The sequence below is a fragment of the Sciurus vulgaris genome (assembly GCF_902686455.1).
Source record: "Sciurus vulgaris genome assembly, chromosome: 3".
NCBI lineage: Eukaryota > Metazoa > Chordata > Mammalia > Rodentia > Sciuridae > Sciurus > Sciurus vulgaris.
The window spans coordinates 119,703,110-119,724,011 of NC_136463.1; the positions used below are offsets into that span (position 1 = coordinate 119,703,110).

A 20,902-nucleotide genomic window follows, 5' to 3' on the forward strand; every position below is an offset into this window, starting at 1 on the left:
TTACTTGTTAAATGGAAAAAAATTAATTTTGCTCCCCTCATAATAAGAACTAATTTCACATTATAGTATACTTTAGTTATTAAGTTTCATAAAGCATATAATTTGACATGTGCAGTTTTTGAAGTGGTATATAAAGCATGGATTGAATAAAGACTTTCAAATTTAGGTTTTAGTTATCTCACTGTCTTGCATTGCCTTTAAGCCTCCAGCATTTTCCCTAAGAAACATCAGTATGGGAACATCACCTAATGAAAACTTACACTTCTCCACAAAGAGAAGTAACACTAAGTTTGACATCTAAAATTATTTTTGTGGTAGACACATAATGCATTTTAGATAGTACAAGAAGTTAAATAAATCTTAAGATAAGCATTAACTTTTTAATAATGTTCTGAAAGTTTCCATTTAGTTTAAGCATAATGTAAATAATTTAATTAAACCCTGAAAGAAGAATTACAAATTTTTAGAAATTCACATTGTATATCTTCTTGAATGTTCAATTTGCAGTTAGTTAGGGTAGCTGATTTCAAATACAGTGGAATTATGGGCTATATACTCCTCAATTATACTTGCTAAATGCTGCATTGCCAGACTTGAATTAAAATGGTTCCACTTGTGACCAGGAGATGGCGCTGTCACGCAAGATGCTGCCTTTATTTATTTATTTTTTTATTTTAGCATGCTGTTTTCTAACAGACAGTGGGTACCATCGAGTGAGTGTCAGAACAGAAAGCTAAGGCAGAAGCAGGGAGGATGCCGTGGTCGCCCTTTCTTGTTTTTTCTTCTTTAGTGAGGCTAGAACACATGTGAGATTTTGCTTTCAGCTCTAGTCAAAATTCTAAAGACCTGCATTGGAGACTATTATATTCAACACATACATGGATTCTGTGCTATGATTTGCAATTCCTTTCTTCCAGGTAAGTCAGCATGATTCTATTTTTAACCTATAAATGAATTGGTATCTGTGTTAATAAGGGCATTTAAAATAAGACTTGCTTTGTTATCTTGTATTCAGATCTTAAAGAGTCGAAAGCTGTAATTCTAGCTGTTCTCCATTCAAAATCTTCCAAGGCTAAATGAGCTCTGATTGTGGCATATTGCATCTTAATATTTATCTGGCTTCCCAGCCTTTAGCATCCATCTATGGCTATATTTGCTTACCTTTTAAAGGTGACGCTATCAAAGTGAGGGATGGGTCTTCCTCTCACAAGGGAAATACTGCTCCTTAATGCGCTGAACAAATTGTAGAGATGTAATGAAGCAGATCAACATGGCAGTGGCTCTGCCAAAGCCCAGGGCTGAGCCTTCTGATAGCAGCCTCAGAGGCATGCCAACATCCTGAGCCCAAAGGCCTTTTGAACAGTTCCTGCTGGCTATGATGTTATGGATTGTTTATGCTTTTGTTTATGCCTGTTAGAAATAAGTCATTTTTCCCACCTGAATGAAGATTTATGTAATGTGTTTAATAGACTTGGAATGATGGAACAGAGCTTTCCCCTCCCCCAGTGTGGATATAAGGAGTAAATTGAAAATGAATTAATTGTATGGATGGGTTTTCCTTAGATTTTAGTGGATTTGTGAAGTTAGGACTGTGACCATTTAGAATAGTTGATATTGTAGAAGGTGTTCACATTTTAAAATAATTTTGGTCATGTGATATTAGCTGTGCTAAAGAGTGGAATGACTCAGGAGGTGGATATTGCATGCAACAGCCTTGCTTCTTTCCGAGGTTTCTCATGATTTAAACTATTTTTGTTATTATTGAAATAATGAGAAGATAAAAATATAGAAATCCCACATTAAAAAGCCACCAGTTATCATTTGGAGGCATTTAAATTTAATTTTTAAATTATTCAAACTGTTTTCTATAAGACCATTTTTAGATGCTTCACTCCCTTCTCTTGTGGGAAGAGATGTGTTCGATGTGGTGTGGTGTGTGGTGGGGTGATGGTGGGGAGGGTGGCAGGTGGGGGGTGCATCAGGATGTTTCTATCTCAGTCATGGTTTTCCTATAAAGAGGTAGTTGTGCTGTGTCAGAGGTTGTGAAATCTATGGGGAATGATTTTATGGATGGTTTAGACCACTGAGAAAGAAAAATCTGTTTAATGTGTGATTTTATAAACAGTTTTCATTTCCACATGGCTTTATATACATGGGGAATTTTAGAATCACAGCTTTTTAGAAGCATTTATCCATCTTATCATTTTTTTTAAAAAAAGCAATTATGATTGAGACATTAAGTAGATTTCACATAGAGTGGATTTTTGCATTTAGAGTCACATACTATATTAAAAATCAGGCAAGGCTAGAAACTGGCAGTTTTGCAGTGTTTTCCACAAAACCAAATTTACCTTTACTGTGAACATATCCAGATGGTATAGATGTACTGATATTATATGTGTGTGTGTGTGTGTGTGTGTGTGAGAGAGAGAGAGAGAGAGAGAGAGAGAGAGAGAGAGAGAGAGAGAGAGAGAGAGAGAGAGACTTCTTTTGGGGCAATTCTATAAAGTAATTTCAGTATACAGGTTGCTCTGTGACATATCATATGCAGTGTTAAATTTTCTTGGGTACTTACCAAAACATCCAAGAAAACTAAATTAACAATTGTGGAGACAGTGTTTCTTGGTGTTCTCTTTTCACTATTAGATTAGGGATACCTTTTTTTTTTTTTTTTTTTTTTTTTTTTTAATACCAGGGATTGAACCCAGGGATGCTTACCCATTGAGCCCCAGCCCTATTTTATTTTTTATTTTGAAACAGGATCTCACTAGGTTGTTTATAGTCTTCCTAAATTGCTGAATCTGGCTTTGAACCTGCAATCCTCCTGCTTCAGCCTCCGAGCCACTGGGATTACAGGAGTGCCTACTATGTCTGGATTAGGTATACCCTTCTCCCCCATGCTCACAAATGAAATGGATGACCTCATACTAGCTCACAATTCTGATACTTCTACCTGAGAATAGATCACACATATGGATCTATCTACTGACATAAGAATATTATCTCATGTCCTGGCCTTGTCTTCCTTTTTTTACTTTATATGTATAAGCTGTATTCCAATTTTTCAATATCTTGAGAAAAGAAGGGGATTAAAATGTGTCACTTCTATATGTAGTATTTGTGGAGTGCCACATATTCCCAAGAACTGTCCATAGAAGAAATTGAGAAATAGTCATGAAGTTTACATCAAGGAATCCAACAGGAAAATACACATATAGAGATATCATTGTAGCTGCAAATAATATAAACACAAAATAAGGAATTAGGAAAGGTGAGAAAATAAATGGAATCAAAATATGAGGGCTTATCTTACACTGTATAAAATATTTTTTCTACTTAAATCAATTGGTTCCTCAGAAAAGGCATCCTGGGATTCTGAATAAAAGTAGTCCCAATTTCTGTTCATGAGGATCTCAGACGTCAGAGAAAAAGATTTTGTGAGGATGTGAGAGTGAAATTATATCTTTAAGAGTAAGTTGAACATAAATAAGCAAAGGTAGAAAATTGCTCATTTCAGGTATAAAGGTGAGGCAAGCAAATACAAGAAAATGGAGGATTACCGGACAATGTATAGGATAATGATAGAGAAAGATAGATAATCCGATCTGATTGAAGGGATTTGCCTGTTTGTTTTGTTGTCATTTCCTCTGGAGCAGCAAAAGTGAGGATTTCAATGTTGTGCATGTGACATACTGACACCTGCTTCCACAGAGAGGTGGTCTGTAAGAAGAGGAAAAGATTTTGTCCAGAAATCAGATGAGAAGTTAAGGCTGAATATATGAGTTTAAAGGAAGTTATGTACAAGAATTAGGACACACATATATGCACATCTAGGGGGAATAAAAGTGAAGTGAGGATGATGGGCATGATCTTAAGATTTGGGGAGAAAAGAGCACGTAGAAACAACGTAATTCCCTTGTGGAAAAATAATGGCAGAAATCACTGTCATAATAATGTCATAGAAGGCAAAAACAGGTAACTTGAATATCAAAACAAGGATCATTGAGTTAGAAAATCCATAAATGAGATGATTAATAAGAGCATAGGACAGAGATGATGGACTTAGTATTCAAGAGAAGAGATTTAGTAGACTAGGAGAGCCTGGAACTCTGACTAAAGACTGAATGGGAAATGAGACAGTTGGGAAGTATATTTAGATTTTAGAAAGTTTACCAGTGAAAGTTAAAAGAGAATAGTCTACAGCTTTGGGAAAAAAAAGGGAAAAGGGGAATACTGGGTTTTAGTTAAGATTAGAGAAACTTAAGCCCCTAAGTAAAGTAAGGATGTGAAATTTATAGAGAAATAGTGAGGAAAGAAAAAGTCTTTAAAAATTAGTCTTAAAAGAGTTGGGAGAAAAAAGGACTTTTCCAAATTTCAGGCAGGAAGACATGGGTGATGATAGAGAAGAAAGCTGGCACTTTGAGTGGCTTGTTCTTGAAAATTAAGTCTTTGTAAGATAAAAAAATCTCTTTTCTACTGAAATCAGTTGGTTCTTCAGAAAAGACTATTTGTGACATATGGACTTTCTGGAAGAAATAATTAATCCTCAGTAGCAAAACACTTTCCTGCAGAGCAAGTTTAGTCATATTAATCCTTGAACTGGAGACCAGTAACACTATTTCTTGTTAAGCTTATTGTGCATACTTCAGTTATCTATTTCTTATTTGGAATGACCTGTTTAAAAACAGCTTCTATCTAAAACTTGCATCAGATCACATCAAGACACATCTATTACCCATATCAAGTTTGACTATTAAAGGATAATTTGCTGGCATTTGGATTAATTATTCAAGCTGCCTCTTTTTTAACTCCCTCGATTTCATTAGTGCTTCCACTGGGATTTGCGTGAAAAAAAGAAAGTCAGTGTATCACAAACATCCTTTCCTTGAGAAAGTCAAGTCCTTTATGAAGCTTCTTATCAGATGTTCTTTTTTCTCTTTTCATTGGTAGTTCCAGAATTCCTCTCTCATCTTTCCTAGAGCTGATCTCTAGGGATTCTCCTGCACTCATAGTCATAGAATGGCCATATGGAGCCATGAGAAAGGTACAGGTGTTGATAAAGAATCCCAGCCTTCACATGGGAGCCTTTTGAAAGATCTCAACTCAGGCAAATGCAGTTCAGTTTGGACTTGGTTGAATATAAATATGACATCCTTCATTCCAGAGTTGTCTGTATTCCACTGTCTGGTGAGCCAGGCAGGTCAGAGTGACAAGGGCAGAAGAAGGCATGCAGGTGGTAGTGTGGACACCAGTGACTTCACTTCATTTAGGGTCAGCCCTGGACAACATCATAAAGGCAATGTCCCCCCAGTCCTACAATGTCCTGTTCTCTCCTGCCCTCCCCTGGGAGGATACAATCACCTCATCAGCTTCCAGATATTATGTGAGGATTTTTGTCTAGCTTCAATTCCTAATAATTAAAATAAGAAAGAATTAAGATTGTACATTGTTTTTATTCTTATTAATAGATTCAGATTACTATTGCAAGCTGTAGAATTCACAATTCAATAAATTTCAGTATTTTGATATCTTCAGCTTTTAAAGCCATGGTATGGACATTTTTGGGGGTGTGAATGGAATGCCTGATGACTTGATATGGAAACACTAACTCAAACTGAATTCCATTAACATGTGTTGCATACCCACTGGAGACTCACGAGCAGTGCTTGGCACTAGAGTTTCCGGGGTGAATGCTAACCATGTGGCAAACCTAAGTCATCGCTTCTCAGTTTGGAGCACTTTCAAAAGGACCAAATAGCGTGTTTGTGTTTGTTGTTAATTCCCTTTGAAAAATATCTATTTCATAATGTCACCATTTAAAAATATGAGACAGAAAAGGCAAACCTTAATCACTTTCAGCTTTATGCTCTAAAACAAACATGCTAGAAGGTACACATAAGGGCCTTCTAAAATTTCTAATGAAAACCTTTTGCAGCCAAGGTCTCACTCTTAATATCAACCCCAAGCCACTTTCAGATGTTGTCAATAGAAAAATACACTACTTTCTCAGATGTTATCACTTTTGCCCTAAAAATTATTAATGCATTTTATTCAGTGGGTGTTTTGAATAATGATAGTTACAGATAAGTTTATTTCAAAGGAAAGCCAATTTTGTAAAAGACTCAAGAGATTTAAATATATACTTTGCATTTTAAAATATTATCGATATGAATTTTGCCAACAGCTTCGTCACATGCCTGTTATATCTAGACTAGAGTTTACATTATCTTCTCTAATTTTGTTTGAAGATAGTGAAAACAAAGTTTATGAAAAAACGATTTGCTTGTGTTGGCAAAGGATCTTGCTTAGGTTTCAAAAAAGAAGATAAATTACGATTTTAATTAAGCAAATAAGATTTTTAATAATCAAAATGTAATTTTTATTATGTTGATTTTAAGGAGTATCAAAACTTTTTGTGCATTTTGATAATAATAATGAATATCAATGGCAATAGAGTACTGCTTATTGAAATATTATCTCTGTGTAGGAAAGATGACTCACATGAAAACTGTGAGATAAAATTCTATTAAAACTGAAAAGTAAATACTATTTTGCTTATCTCCACATAATATTCGCACATTAATGTCACCTGACCTTTATTGAATTTGGATTTACATTAGAAGACTGGTAGAACCAGAGGTAGAGTTACAATTAAAAAATCAAAAGTGTTAAGTTTTTCCCAGTAATATTGCATTATACTTTTCATTCAAGATTTTTTTTTGATAAAAATACAATTACTATGTTAATAATACAGAACATTTTCAATCACTTAAGGTATTTTTGAAAAATAGTTTAAGAATCAAGGGTATTTAAATATATCTTCCCATCAGAAGGTGTAACATTTTTTTGAGGGTAAGAATATAATCACAATGGTTAACTTTTGATATATGCTTGTTAAAAAATAATCTTATCCTCCATAAAAATGACTTCAAGAATCTATCACCCCCAAACATGCTTTGAATTGTTTCAGTTATTATTATTGTTTTGAATCATTCAGTTGTTGGTGGTATCTACAATAAACTGAGATTATATGTTTTCCATGGGGGCATGTCTTGGTGGTACTAGTGAACAAGTATACAATCATGTTATTGTGTAATTATGCCCTGCTTCATTTTGTGTTGGGTGATACCCATGGGAGAGTGAGTGGAATAACAAAATTCATATTCACCATGTTTGAAGGATGGTGGATTGGTTGGAATATTATGAAAAAGAGGGAGGGTATGATAAGATATTGGTGAGAGAAGACTGATGCTGTTTGCCTTCCCTGAATAACTGATATCATATCTAACAACATATCATATCTAATAACATATCTAAAACATGAAGGAAGCTAGTAAGGGACAAAAGTGATGTTTTCTTATCAGTCCAGCATTATGAAACCACTGGGATGTTTTTCTATATTTCTGTGTCTCCCCTGGACTAAGTCACTGAGAAAGCCCAGCAACGTCCATACAGTTAAGATCCACCAGGCAAGTGCTCAGTCCTACCCTAGTATCTCCCACATTAATAGTCCTAAAAGTCAAGACTTTTCATAGGTTTCATAGGTTTTATGGTTTCATAGGGAAACCATAAAAAGATCATACAAACCATCATGTGGTTTGTTATTAAGTTCTCCAGAAAAATCAGTACTGGAAAAGTTACTTCGCTGGCCCATTTCTTTACTTTTCTTTCTTTGTTTTTTTTTTTTTTTTGTTTTTGTTTTTTTTTAGTTTTAATATTAAATTACATGATTTTAATGTCATACTTCTTTTGTTCTGATTAGTTATATCTGACAGTATAATGTATTTTGACCTATTATACGTACATGGAGTACAACTTCCCTTTCTTCTTGTTGTACATGATGTAGAATTACATTAGTCATGTGATCATATATGCACATAGGAAAGTAAGGTCCTATTCATTCTACTGTCTTTCCTATTCCCATTCCCTCTCCCTTCCTTTTTTTTTTTTTTTTTACAAATAAAAATATTTTTTTTTTAATTTTTTCAGACTGCATTTTGATTTGCTGTACACAAAAAGGATACAATTTTTCATTTCTAAGGTTGTGCACAATGTAGATTCACACCATTCCTATAATCATACATGTACATAGGGTAATGATGTCTGTCTCCTTCCACCATCTTTCATACCCCCACCCCCTCCTCTACTCTCATTTCCCTCTATGTAATGATCCAAAGTTCCTCCATTCTTCTCTTACCCCCCATCCCCCACCCACATTATGTATCATCATCCACTTATTGGAGAAAACATGTGGCCTTTGTTTTTTTGTTGATCCATTTGTAAGTGTTGAAAGAAAGGAAAATCAGAGAGGAGAATATGGCTACATTTTACATGAATTAGTCTACCCAAATAAATGGTTCATGATCTTTTTTGCCTGGGCGTCAGAAAGTTAAAATATAAAGTGATCAATAAATTAGATAAAGAATATTCAGATTCAGTAATCCCAATTACTAGCCTTGAATAGATTCGCCAACTGAAATCTCTAATGACCCTTGTTTAATCCTTAGCAATATCACTAGTCATGAAGTAACTGTAAATTTTGAGACCAACTTCCTGGGCAAGTTGATTCTGCACAGAAACACATTACTGAATGATGTACTCTTATTACCAACCTGGACTCAGAACAAGCAGTTATTGGAAACCCTTGAACTTCATGTAGTTTTTCCAAAGGCTTTCAGGAAAGTGTCTTATACTGATGACTTCTGGCACTATTCCTGTAATCTCAAGATGAGAACTTCCTATACCCCAGCAATTTTAAGATGAAATGAGACCTAGTAAAATAAAAGTAATAATTTACACAAAACATGAGAATTTCAATTACAAGTACTTGGTGGACTAAATAAACGTGTCTTCTTTACAATATCTAAGGTATTTAAATAAAATACATTAAAAATTTTACATACATGGTTAAGCTCATAACAAATAAAGAGTAGCCACCATATCCAGAAAAAAAGGAGTCAACCAGAATAATTTAATTATTCATTAAATAATATACATGAAATCTGACCCAATGATAGGGGTAGTAGAAGGTATAACACATTTAGGGAAAGGGTGAAGTGTTGATCCTCAAGGGAGTCAAAACAAGAACCTTATGTAGAGAGCACAGGACCTCAGAGAGTTGTAAATTTCACTAACATGAGAATTAGAAAATATAATCTCTTGATCCAGAAGTACAAGGAAAATTATCATTATCCTGTGTTTTGATGAGGAAAAATACAAAGAATTAAAATCCTAGGACTGTGTCAAATATGTTTAGAATTGGAACATACAGTATTCTAGGAAATAATCCCTCAGTGTCCAAATCAACATAGAATGAATGATTTTCAGAAGCAATTGCAATGATGATAAGATTCGCCGTGGTGTATTCATATATGTACACTGAAAACCTAGGTCAGATTCGTTCCACATTTTTTCCCTATACCATTCCTCCTCCTTTCCCTTCATTCCCTTTTCTCTACTCCACTGATCTTTGTGCTATTCTTTTTTTTTTTTTTTTTTTTTTTTTTTTTTTAAATCGACCCCCTCCTTACTTTGGATTAGCTTCCACCTATCAGAGAAAACATTCAACCTTTGACTTTTGGGACTGGCTTGTTTCATGGTACTCTCAAGTTTCATCCAACTCCAGGAGGGAAGTGGAAAGGGAAGTACTAGGAACTGAGTTAGAACAAATTACATTCCATGCTTTTTATACTTATGTCAAAATGAATCCTATTGTTATGTATAACTAAAAAGAAACAATTAAAAAGAAGAAGATGCAAGCCAGGTGCTGTGTAATCCCAGCGACTCAGGAGTCTGAGACAGAAGAATAATGAGTTAAAGTTAGTCTCAGCAACTTAGTGAGGACCTAAGCACCTTAGCAATACCCTGTCTCAAAATAAAATATAAAAAGTGCTGGGGATGTGGCTCAGTACTAAGCGACCCTGAGTTGGATCCTTGGTACAAAATAAACAAAAACAAAAATAAAAAGCAGCAGAAGAAGATGCATTTCCAATTATGGAAATAGTTGGAATCAGTGATGATTCTTGAGGCTAAAATAAATGATACTAAGAACTAAAAAGTCCAATAATACTGAACAGCCATTCTAGAAGGAAGTAATTGACATGATAAGGGGGATTTAATACTTGCAATAAAAATAACCAAGAAAATTCTGGTACTGATGAAAGATAAGTTTCCTTGGGTAGAAGCAACAAAAAATAAGTTATAAAACTTGTTTCTTCAAACCCAGAGAAGATACATATTAGCTATTTGATAAATATTAGTGGTAACAAAGGCATAAAATAGGAAATATTATTTGGGGTCCATTAAAAAAAAGCCAGTGTAAGGGGCAGGGGAATATATTCAGGTGAGGCAAGAGAGAGCTACAGAAGAACAGTGGCAGATGGGTCATGAATGGAAAGAGACACATGTAGACCAAAAGGAATAATTGTGGAACAAATTACTTAAAATGAATAACCTAAATTTTATCATTGGCTAGTCCTGTGAAACAATAGGACTAACACTTAAAGCAGCAATGTTGCAATGGATATAGTTTATAAATATTTTTCTTTTTTTTGATATAGTTTATAAATATTTTTCTTATTTTGATTTATAGACTTATTTATTGCCTTTAAATACTCACCATAACTTAGCAATATTATCTCATATTCTCACAAAAAGAGATTGAATATGATACAGAAGTTTTCTTTCTACCCCATGCTAAGTCCATTCCTATCACAAAATAGTGATAGCTATTTTGAATTTGATGTGCAATATTTACATTCTTATTTTTAAAATTATACTTTATACAACTTGCATTCACATAAAATATATAGCATTGTTTTATGAGTTTTTGAAATTATACATAAGTGGTATCATGTTGTCTCTCAACATGATACTTTTCACCTTCAACAAAATGATTTTGAAAATTGATCATTTTGATACATAGACATATACTTCAATACTTCAGATGAGCTATAGTTTTTCACTTCACAAATGTATCACAAAATATTAATACTTCCCATAAGTATTTCATTTAGTACCATGTTTTTACTATTAGAAACAGTGACACCATGAACATTATTTATGTTTTTCTTATGCATCTTAACATGAGTTTGTGTAGGTCAATGGATTTTAAATACATTTAAATACATTTTGTTTGACATATTTATCCCTTTCACTCCAGTTCAAAAAATTAACTCGTCAATAGTCCAAAGTTTTACTTTCAACCTTATTATATTTGTGACCCACTTTCTTTGACAGAAGGCAACACATTGTATTTTAGAAAAACAAAATGGAAAATTTTTCAGTATCATTTGATAGCATTGATGGTTTGAGGAATACTTTCTTTGGAACTAGTCTAATGTTTTTCTCATGATTAAATGGGTGTTAACAGATTTAGGGGAGGAAAACTACAGAAAGAAAGTACTATTTTCAGAACATAATTCCAAGGATGTATACTATCAGCATGATTTATCTCTGTTGATGTTGGTTCTGATCACATGGCTAGTGAAGTGTTTCTTTTTTTACTACTGTAAAATTACTTTTTCCCCTTTTCCATACTGCACTCTGTAGAAGGATGTCACTATAGACAGCCCATAGTTGACGAGTGAAGAGTTATACCCCTCCTTCCTGAAAATAGACTATTATTTGGAATTCTTTTGCATAGGAGATTTTGATCTTATTTATTTATTTATTCAATTATTTCTTCATGTCATTATAGATCATGTATATTTATTTTCAACATTGGGTCACAGAATAAAGTAAATTAATTTTGTTAATGAAAATATCCCGATTTAGCTATTGGGCGCCCCATTGTGAGATCCCTGTGCACCTTTGACTCATCTCATAAATGGGAACACTATGTGGATTTAACTTGTTTTAAAAGTACAATTAGAATAAAGTTTAGCTTTGAAAAACACGTATTTTACACATAATCATGCATATGGCTTTCCAATTTGCTGGAGAGTTTGTTAAGTTCTCCCTTGCTCTTTTTAAACTTTTTTATTTGTTCTTTTTAGATATACATGACAGTAGAATGTAATTTGATGTATCATACATACATGGAGATAATTTATTCTAATTAGGATCCCATTCTTTTTTTTTCTTTTTTTCCCCATGTTTTATTAGTGCACTATAATTAGACATAATGATGGGATTCATTGTTACATATTCATACATGCACATGAAATAATAAAATAATTTGGTCAATATTGCCCCCAGTATTTCCCCTTTCCCTTTCCTCCTCCCTGCTCAGGGCCCTTTCCTCTACTGTACTATGTGGCCAAATAAAAACTCCATTGCATGTGTGTGTGTGTGTGTGTGTGTGTGTGTGTGTGTGTATCCATTGATGGACATCTAGGCTGGTTCCATAGTTTGGCTATTGTGAATTGTGCTGCTACAAACATGGTATGCATGTATCTCTATAGTATGATGACTTTAATTCTTCAGGATAAATACCAAGGAGGGGCATAGCTGGGCCATATGGTGGTTCCATACCTAGTCTTCTGTGAAACCCCCATACTGATCTCTATAGTGGTTGTACTAAGTTATGATCCTACCAAGAGTGTAGGATCCCATTCTTGCAGTTGTACATGATGTGGAGTTTCACTGATTGTGTATTCACATATGAACACAGGAAAGTTATGCCTAATCCATTCTACCGTCTTCCCTACTTCCATTCCCCCTGCCTTGCCTTCATTCCTCTTTGTCCCCATGGCTCTTAGTGAAGTGTTTTCCTATGCCTGTGTGTCTTCCATGAATTGCCTGCTATCAGCTACACACAGTTCTGGAGACCTGGGGTACAGCAAAGAACTGCACAATTCTCCTGTTGCCATCAAGTTTGCATTCCAGGTGAGAAAGATAATAAATTACCAAGCAAGTAAGTCAACAAGGTAATTTCAGAGAGAAGTAAATGCAATGAACAGGAAGCAGCAATATATTAAAAAAATGACATGCTTGGGTGAGGAGTGGGAAGTTAGTTTTGGTTAAAACTACGGCATTGAGGAGAGAATATTTGAGCTAAAATATAAATTTTTCAGCAATAAGAAAATTTAGAGTTATGTGTTTAAAGAGAAGGAATTGTGACTGTGGAGAGAGAAGACAATCTTATAGGTCTTTGTAAATTATTGTAAAGGTTTCATTGTTTTTCAAAATTCAACTGGAAGCAGTCAGTAGGATTTGATTGGGGACTAACATAATCTGATTTGTATTTTTCAATAGCCATTTTGATTATATGCAGAGAATGGATTATAGAGAAACAAAAATTATAGAAATCTTTCATGAGACAGGAGAGATAAGAAGCTGGCTTTAAATAAGTGGTAGTAGGGGTGATGGAGATATGAGAGCCATGTTAAGGGAATCTTGTGAACAATAGTGGTAGTCAGGACCCTGGATGATGGGGCTCAAGATGAAGGGTGAGGGTTAATTTTATTTCTCAGATACTCACTGACAATAGGACGAGTCTTCAGGGAAATCACCTTTTTATGAGCAGTCCCAAGCTGATTGAAAGAGTTCATGTTTGAGTCTTGTAAATATCCCTGGCTATAGCACTAATAGCATTTTTAAGCACAATTTCAGTGAAACTTCTACTTGACCTCTATGTCTACTGCTTTCATGAAATGATTTAATTTTTTTTCCTTAGCATGAGTGTAATATATCTTCATTAAATTCTGTTTTAAAAACATATGAAAGAAAAATTTTTAAAGAATTTATTAGTACAATTTCTATCAAAATATATTTGATAGCTAGTTGGTTTTTTTTTATAAATATGCTTTTATCTTGTACTCACTGTTCTAAAAACCTACTTTCTTGTTTTTCTTGTCATTTTCTTTTATATAATTACTTTTATGACTGCATATTATTCTATTATATAGGATTTCCAACACTGATTTCAAAGAAATCCTTTTGAACATCTGTGTTACTTTTTGTTGAACTTTTGGTTATGTTCTGTACTTGTATTCCCATTGTAATAAATATTTTGAGAAATATGACAAACTTTTGTGTACATTTTATTATTTTCTTATGATATTTTCTAGATCATGAATAACTGGATTAAAAGAAACACACATTTTCAAAGTTGCATATGTGTAATTGCCACATAGAAAAAATGTGTTAGTGATTTACATGTTCTATCAGCATTATACATGGATGCCAATTTCCTTGTTAAGTATGCCAACACAGGGTTTACGCATTAACTTTTTTCAAATTTAGTAGTTAAAAATATAACCTATTTGATTTTTAACATTATGAATCTCCCAAATATAAAATCAGAAACAGAATAAAATGTGTATTCAAATTATTTCCATATTTGGAAGCGCATCTTCTTCTTTTTTTTTTTTTTTTTTTGTATCAGGGATTGAACCCAGGGTTGCTTAGTACTAAGTCACATCCCCAGCACTTTTTATATTTTATTTTGAGACAGAGATCAGTAGAGTACACAAAGGGAAATGAAGGGAAAGGAGGAGGGATGGTATAAGGAAAGACAGTGGAATGAATCTGACCTAATTTTTCAATGTACATGTATGAATATACCACAGTGAATCTCATCATCATGTACATCCACAAGGCACTAATTTAAAAAAATCTATGAGTAAATAGCAGAAAGATCTATGGAAATGCATCTTCTAATGAATCTGCACAAATTTGTAATCCTTTTAAGATAGGAAACCAGCTCCAAGAATTCCCATTTTCTTCAGCATGACCCTGACCCAAAATCTTGGTAATTTCAGTTTGCATATAGATGGCTTTCTATAGATTGTACTCTTAAGTTTCATATGTTCCTCTCCTCCACTGCCATGTTCTTCACTCTTTATCAGATATGCCTGTGATTTTCTATTACATCCTCTCATGGCTAATAATTGTGATTGTCATAATCTCTACTTCCTATAGTCTATACCAACTGTCTTTGTAGCTCTTGTCATCAAAAATTCCAACTCAAACAGTCCTTAAACCAACCAAGACTCCAACTTATTGATATTATCAGACTTTTATTGTCCCTCACTTATTTAATGTCCTCTTTTATTTCTTTAAACATATTAAATTCCAAGATCAGTCAAAATAATTGCTTCCTATGAATACATACAATTATCAAATTTCTCCCTTTCATGGTTTATTTTGGTAATTTTCCAGGAAAATTCCCATCCTGTTTACGTCCAAATCTCCCCTTACTCAATGCCTGTTTCCATGCAGCTGAACACAAAGCACAATGATGCTCAGTAATCATATTACCATTCCCAAGACTATTCATTCTCCCAGTTTCATGGACCTAGATTTCATACCCTCTCTCTCAAATACTTTCTATTTCATCTTTACTCTCATTTGCCAACGTTTGCTGTAACACTGAGAAAGCCAGACCAACCAGAAGAGACTTTTCCCTGTAGACTTCCATCACTTCATGTAACTCCATACCAAGTGCTGCACCCTCCACCTCTTACCTTAAATCAGCTGTTCCTGCTTCTATTTAAAATAATCCCTGCATCTATGCATTAGATTCTGTTCCTTTATACCCACACAGGGCATCACATCTGCAATTTTTTTCTCTCTCTCTTACATCAGTAATTTTTTCTCTTTTCTCTTTCAGAATATAAGCATTTAATATTACTATTTTTTTTAAAAAATGTTTTTACTCAATGACCATCATATTGCCAAATCTAGTGGTCCACTACACTTGTTTTGGCCTATGCATCAATACTGGACAAAGTGCATCAGTGTCTTGCCCTTGATTCACTTCCTTGCCTTGGAGTCCGGGACATCACATGACTTTGACTCTTACCTTGTTGTTCACTCATTCACATTCACTTCACTCTGCTTTCTCACGTGTCACTATTTGGGAGTGTTAGTTCAAGTCCTGATTCTCTTTTCTCCTCTATTTACATCACTTCCTTGTGACTCCCCTCCTTGAATCTCATGACTTTAAATGCCTTGTAAATAGTAATTGCATTCAAATGATTACCTCCAGTGTTTTGTTCAACTAGACTTGTATGTCTAGCTGCTTATTTGACATTGTGATTTAGATACTTAGTAGATAGTTCAAAGCTAATATGCCCTAACCTAAATTTCTGTTCTTTCTTTTCCCCCAGGCAACCTGTTCCCACCTCAAGTGTTCTTCATTTTACTTAGTAGGGAGGTCCTTCCAGTTTTCTTTATGCTTTATGTTGAAAACTCCCTTATCATCTTTGAGTATTCTCTTTTTTTGGTATTGCATATTCAATCCCTTAGGAATTCCCATTGACTTCAACTTTAGAATATATACAGACTATGTATCTGACTATGTGCTACCATTTGTCCTGAAGGTAACCTGGATAAGTCATCCCATTTCTCCATCTGTGGTTAGTTTCCTGCCTGGACTTTATTATACTATTCCTTATAACAATCTATTCCTGAAATAGCAGACAGAAATATAATTATGCCACATTATTGCTGCTCAAAATCCTGTAAGTAATGCCTTTTTTTGCAGAGTAAAAGCCCATATTATAATTTCTAATAAGACCATATTTGATAAGGTCTCTCAACCATTAGTTCTTTGATCTCATCTCCAATTTCTCTTTCCCTTATTTAATTTTTGTATTTCTTGAGTATATCTAGAAAACCCCATCTTTTGGATTGTTCCCATTGCCTGGAAGACTTTGCCTCAGATATTTGCATGAATAACCTCCTCCCCTGCTTTACTTGTGTGCTCCAATTTCATTTCTAGACCAAACCTGTTCTGACTATACCATTTAAAATATCAGCCACTTCCTCTCACCCTGTGCTACAGATCCAATACATTCTGTTGTACTATTCATTATATTTTTTCTTTATTTTGTTATTTGTTGTTTTATTTCCTTTGTTTTCTTCCTTCCCCTTTTTATGTAACTCTTATTACCTTGAAGCAGACTCTGTACTATTTCATCCATTAGTAAGGCAGGTTCTGTCTGGTGTATTGATGTTTCACAAGTGCTTAGAATGGTTCCCGACATATTGAAGGGACTAAAATTGTTTCTTGGATAAATGAGTGAGAATTAGAATCTTGAGTTTCTTTAAAGTGCATGGTACTTTATCTTTCACTTTAATTGGGCTGATTCACACTTACAAATGCTCACTACAATATGCCTGATTTTCATCAGTATTTATGACATTAAGAATGAAATGCATAGTGGTTACCACATCAAGGCTTACAGGAATGTAAACAGAATTAACACTGCCTGATGGCCTTTTCCTGAGTTATCTAACATTTGATATGTTTCTCCTATGACTTTATTCCTCTTTGCTTGCTTGTTCATGTTCTGGGTTGGGAGAGCCTATAAGTCAAGAACTTGGTCTTCATATCTGTCACCCAAGTACCAAGCCCAGTGACTGGTGCATAAGAACACTTTAAATGATGCTGGTTTAGTCACAGGATGAACATGCACTTAAAATGTGATATTCTTCCAGTATGTGCTATGCATCGTGATCTTTATGTAGATTTCTTCAATCCTTACAATAGTCATATAGAGGGAAATATTAATCTCACTTTTTCAAATGTCATAAAACTGGTATTTCACCCAGGACCTCAGTCTTTCTCAACTTTTTCAATTATTAATCCCAGTAGTCCTATAATAAAACATTTAATCTACTTCCTTGTTAAAAGATAAATAGATGTAATGTAAGACTGATTGGGAATATTTTATTTTTGTTTTCAGTTGGAAGCTAATACTTAGCTTTCTGAGTAAGATGCAAAGAGTTGTTTTGCTGCTCAGTTTAGGTGAGAAACTTGATCGGCTTTTTGTGCTTTTAATCCTTAACTGCAATAAAATTATTTACTAAGTGTTTTAGTTAGTTTTTCATTGCTGTGACCAAAATGTACAACAAAAACAACTTAGAAGAGGGCAAGTTTTTTTGGAGCTCATGGTTTCAAAGTTCTCAGTCCATACACAGCCAAATCCAATGCTCCAGGTTGAAGGTGAGTCAGCACATCATGGGGGAAAGTCCTAGTGGAGGAAAGCTGCTAAACTCATGGCAGGGTTATAAAGCAGAAAGAAAGTGAGGGGAAGGTGCCATAAGGAAGATGTACCCTTCCAGGGCACACCCCCAGTGATCCACTCCTTCAGTCATGCCTCACCTGCTGCCTACAGCCAGTTAGTCCATTCAAAGTAGGATGGACTGATTGAGTTATAGTTCTCACAATTCAATAATTTTACCTCTGAAGATTCCTGCAGAATCACAGGAGCTTTGAGGGGGACATGTCATATCCAAACCATAACATTTAGTTTATAGAAACTAGGATCTAATCAAAGTACCCCATTGACTTTCCCCAAAAGAATTCATGCATGTTTTGTTCTAAGTCTCAGCTTAGATATTTTCTCTTGCTAAACATCTCAAGTCTATATTACTTTATAGAAAGTTCTGACTGATATAAAACTGCCAACTGGCCATTGGAGAATGTATCACTTTCCATATACTTACATACTAAGAAAATTTTCCACAGAATATATTTCTGCCCTTCATAAACTTCAGATTTCCAATGAAAATATTTTTGTAATATCTCCAATACTTCAGAAGATATATATGAACTTTTGCTTTAATTAGGTTAACTCAAATGTCAATTCCTTTATGACATTCTTTCTGTTCTCATATGCAATATGTACTTCCATTATACCTTGCACTTATTTATATACTTATTACACTGCAGATTAGCCGTATGTATATATACACATCGAGGTCATTATCTGTCATATAAATCAGTGAATTATATAGGGACAAATATCTTGTCTTATTGTTCTACCGAGCTACCCAGTGCCTATACATATGGCCTACCACAGGAGGTGAACAATACATCTGTTGAAAACTTCAATAAAGTTACTGTTGAATTTTCTTACACTGGCTCACAGTAGTTTAATATATCACACTTAATAATTTTTAAGTTTCATGTTAGTTTTAGTGTAGTACCTGGTGAGTTATAAAGTGATATGAATAACTTTTTAATAAAATTTTCAGAGAAAAATGAATATAATATGGGGACACCTCTTTCTTTGTCTCTCTTTCTCCCTCCAAATTTTATTCATAAAGACTTCTCTTACTTCAAAGTGAGCAATTTTTATCATCAGTAGCAGAATTAACCAGTAAGATTCATATAAACACACACACACATACATCTGCATATACACAACCCACCTCTCCTTTTATCATTATTATCTAGCTTTAAAAGTGCAATCTATAAAATACAATAACCTAGTTTCTACAGCAGGGAGTGAAATGCAGATTGCAATACTCTTTGGACATCATGATGGCAAAGAATATGCAGTTTGGCAGGAATTTCAAACCCTTAATTGCAGAATTGTTTGAGACAACATGTTACTCAGCCAATAAGTTTGACCCATATGCCCTTCATTTTCCCCTGAGGTTCTAGTTTCTCAAATTGCTGACTTCAGCAGACTCCATCAAAAACTGTTTTCATTATTAGAGACCATAAACAGTTATAAATGAAATGGAATATGATTTAGAAATCAATAAAATACATTTTATAATTCAAAACTTTCTACAAGATATAGTTTTTCTTTTTGCTGCTTGTTATTTTCACTATGTTTTAGTATATCGTATATTAATTTTAGTGACAGTGTTTCTTGCAAATGGGTGAAATGATATTTTAGGACACAGTGTTCTTCAGAGCATCTACCAGAAACAGACTCAGAAAAATATAAGCAAAACCAAACCAAACCAAAGAATGTATTGACTGGTAGAGAGTGACTCAGAGATGAGAATATGTGTTTGAGATATTCAAATGTATAGGCAGTAAGAACCAATGGAACATTAGTGATGGGGGGTAATAATAATAAAAAATTACTATTTTGTAATAAGAGTAATGACAATAATATAAGAAAAAGTTTATTAGGTATGTTTTACCTAATGTATGATTTTCAAAAAGAACTTGACAATACTTTGTCTTGGGAATTTCATGCAAAGTGCTACTTGTGTTGATAGTTTGGGTCTCTGCCAGCCCCACCACATTTCTATTGTCTCCTATGATATATAGTGCTCTGTACCAGATTCCTTTCTGCCAGATTGCCATGGTTAAAAATAATGGCCATACTCCAGCAAATGGTCCCTGCTTCCTCCGGATTCCAGTAATTATTTCCTCCTCTTGCTTCCTGCTGCTGTTAGCTCTGGGATGCACAACACTTTCTTACTTTCCCTTAATAGTCTTTTTGTTTAGTTTTTTAAAATCTCTTCCATTAAATCCCCTCTTTGGCTGTGGCATCTGTTTCAACTGATAAACATAACATCAATGGAATGTTTACTGCTCTATAAGCACTATTGAAACAGTTCATAGGAATCCAGTTATTGGGACCTCACAATGATTGATTCTGTGAGTTAGGTACTATTATAAACACATTTAAGATCAGAGGGTACTGAAGAACATAGGATTTAAGTAACTCAATAGTCACATTTACAAAAAACTACCTAAAACAAAGTAAATCCGGGGAGTCTGATTCCAGATCTGACTTTAGATGTGGTAATAAATAAATTAATATGATTTTAAAGATAACCTCATATATTTGGTATATATGTAAATTCTATAGACAAAATCTAAGCAAAAAATAAGAAAGAAATAGAAGCAAGTTAGAAAAAATTAGTTCACAAGTCATAGAACTAAATATAGAACACAAAATTTTGGATTTGGAAGTATAAACAAATTCTAGATAACTGAATGCTTGAGGATATCAAGTATCTCAAGTATCAGAAAAAAATGGAAAGGGTAGGGGCAGTATTTTCCTTAACACATTAAAAAAATATTATTATAAAGTTATACAAATTAAAAATCTATTTGCTACCTATGAGTATTTTAAGTAATCAAAAGTATATGACTTAAACTGAATAGAAAAAATATTAATTAAATTTCTAAAGATTGGTTAGTCAATAAATGCATTTTACTTATAAATTTTCTCCATGAATATGCACATTATTCCTT

At 33.9% G+C, this 20,902-nt stretch overlaps 1 protein-coding gene across 1 annotated transcript in view; it reads left to right on the forward strand.

The window, feature by feature from the left end:
• Window positions 1-687: 687 nt before the first annotated feature.
• The window catches only part of LOC306657958 (sodium channel protein type 2 subunit alpha-like), a 140,724-nt gene continuing 120,509 nt past the window's right edge, over window positions 688-20,902 (forward strand). The window contains exon 1 of the mRNA XM_079134527.1: window positions 688-917. The gene's annotated coding sequence lies outside the window, so the exon portion shown is untranslated. The remainder of the gene's footprint in view (window positions 918-20,902) is intronic.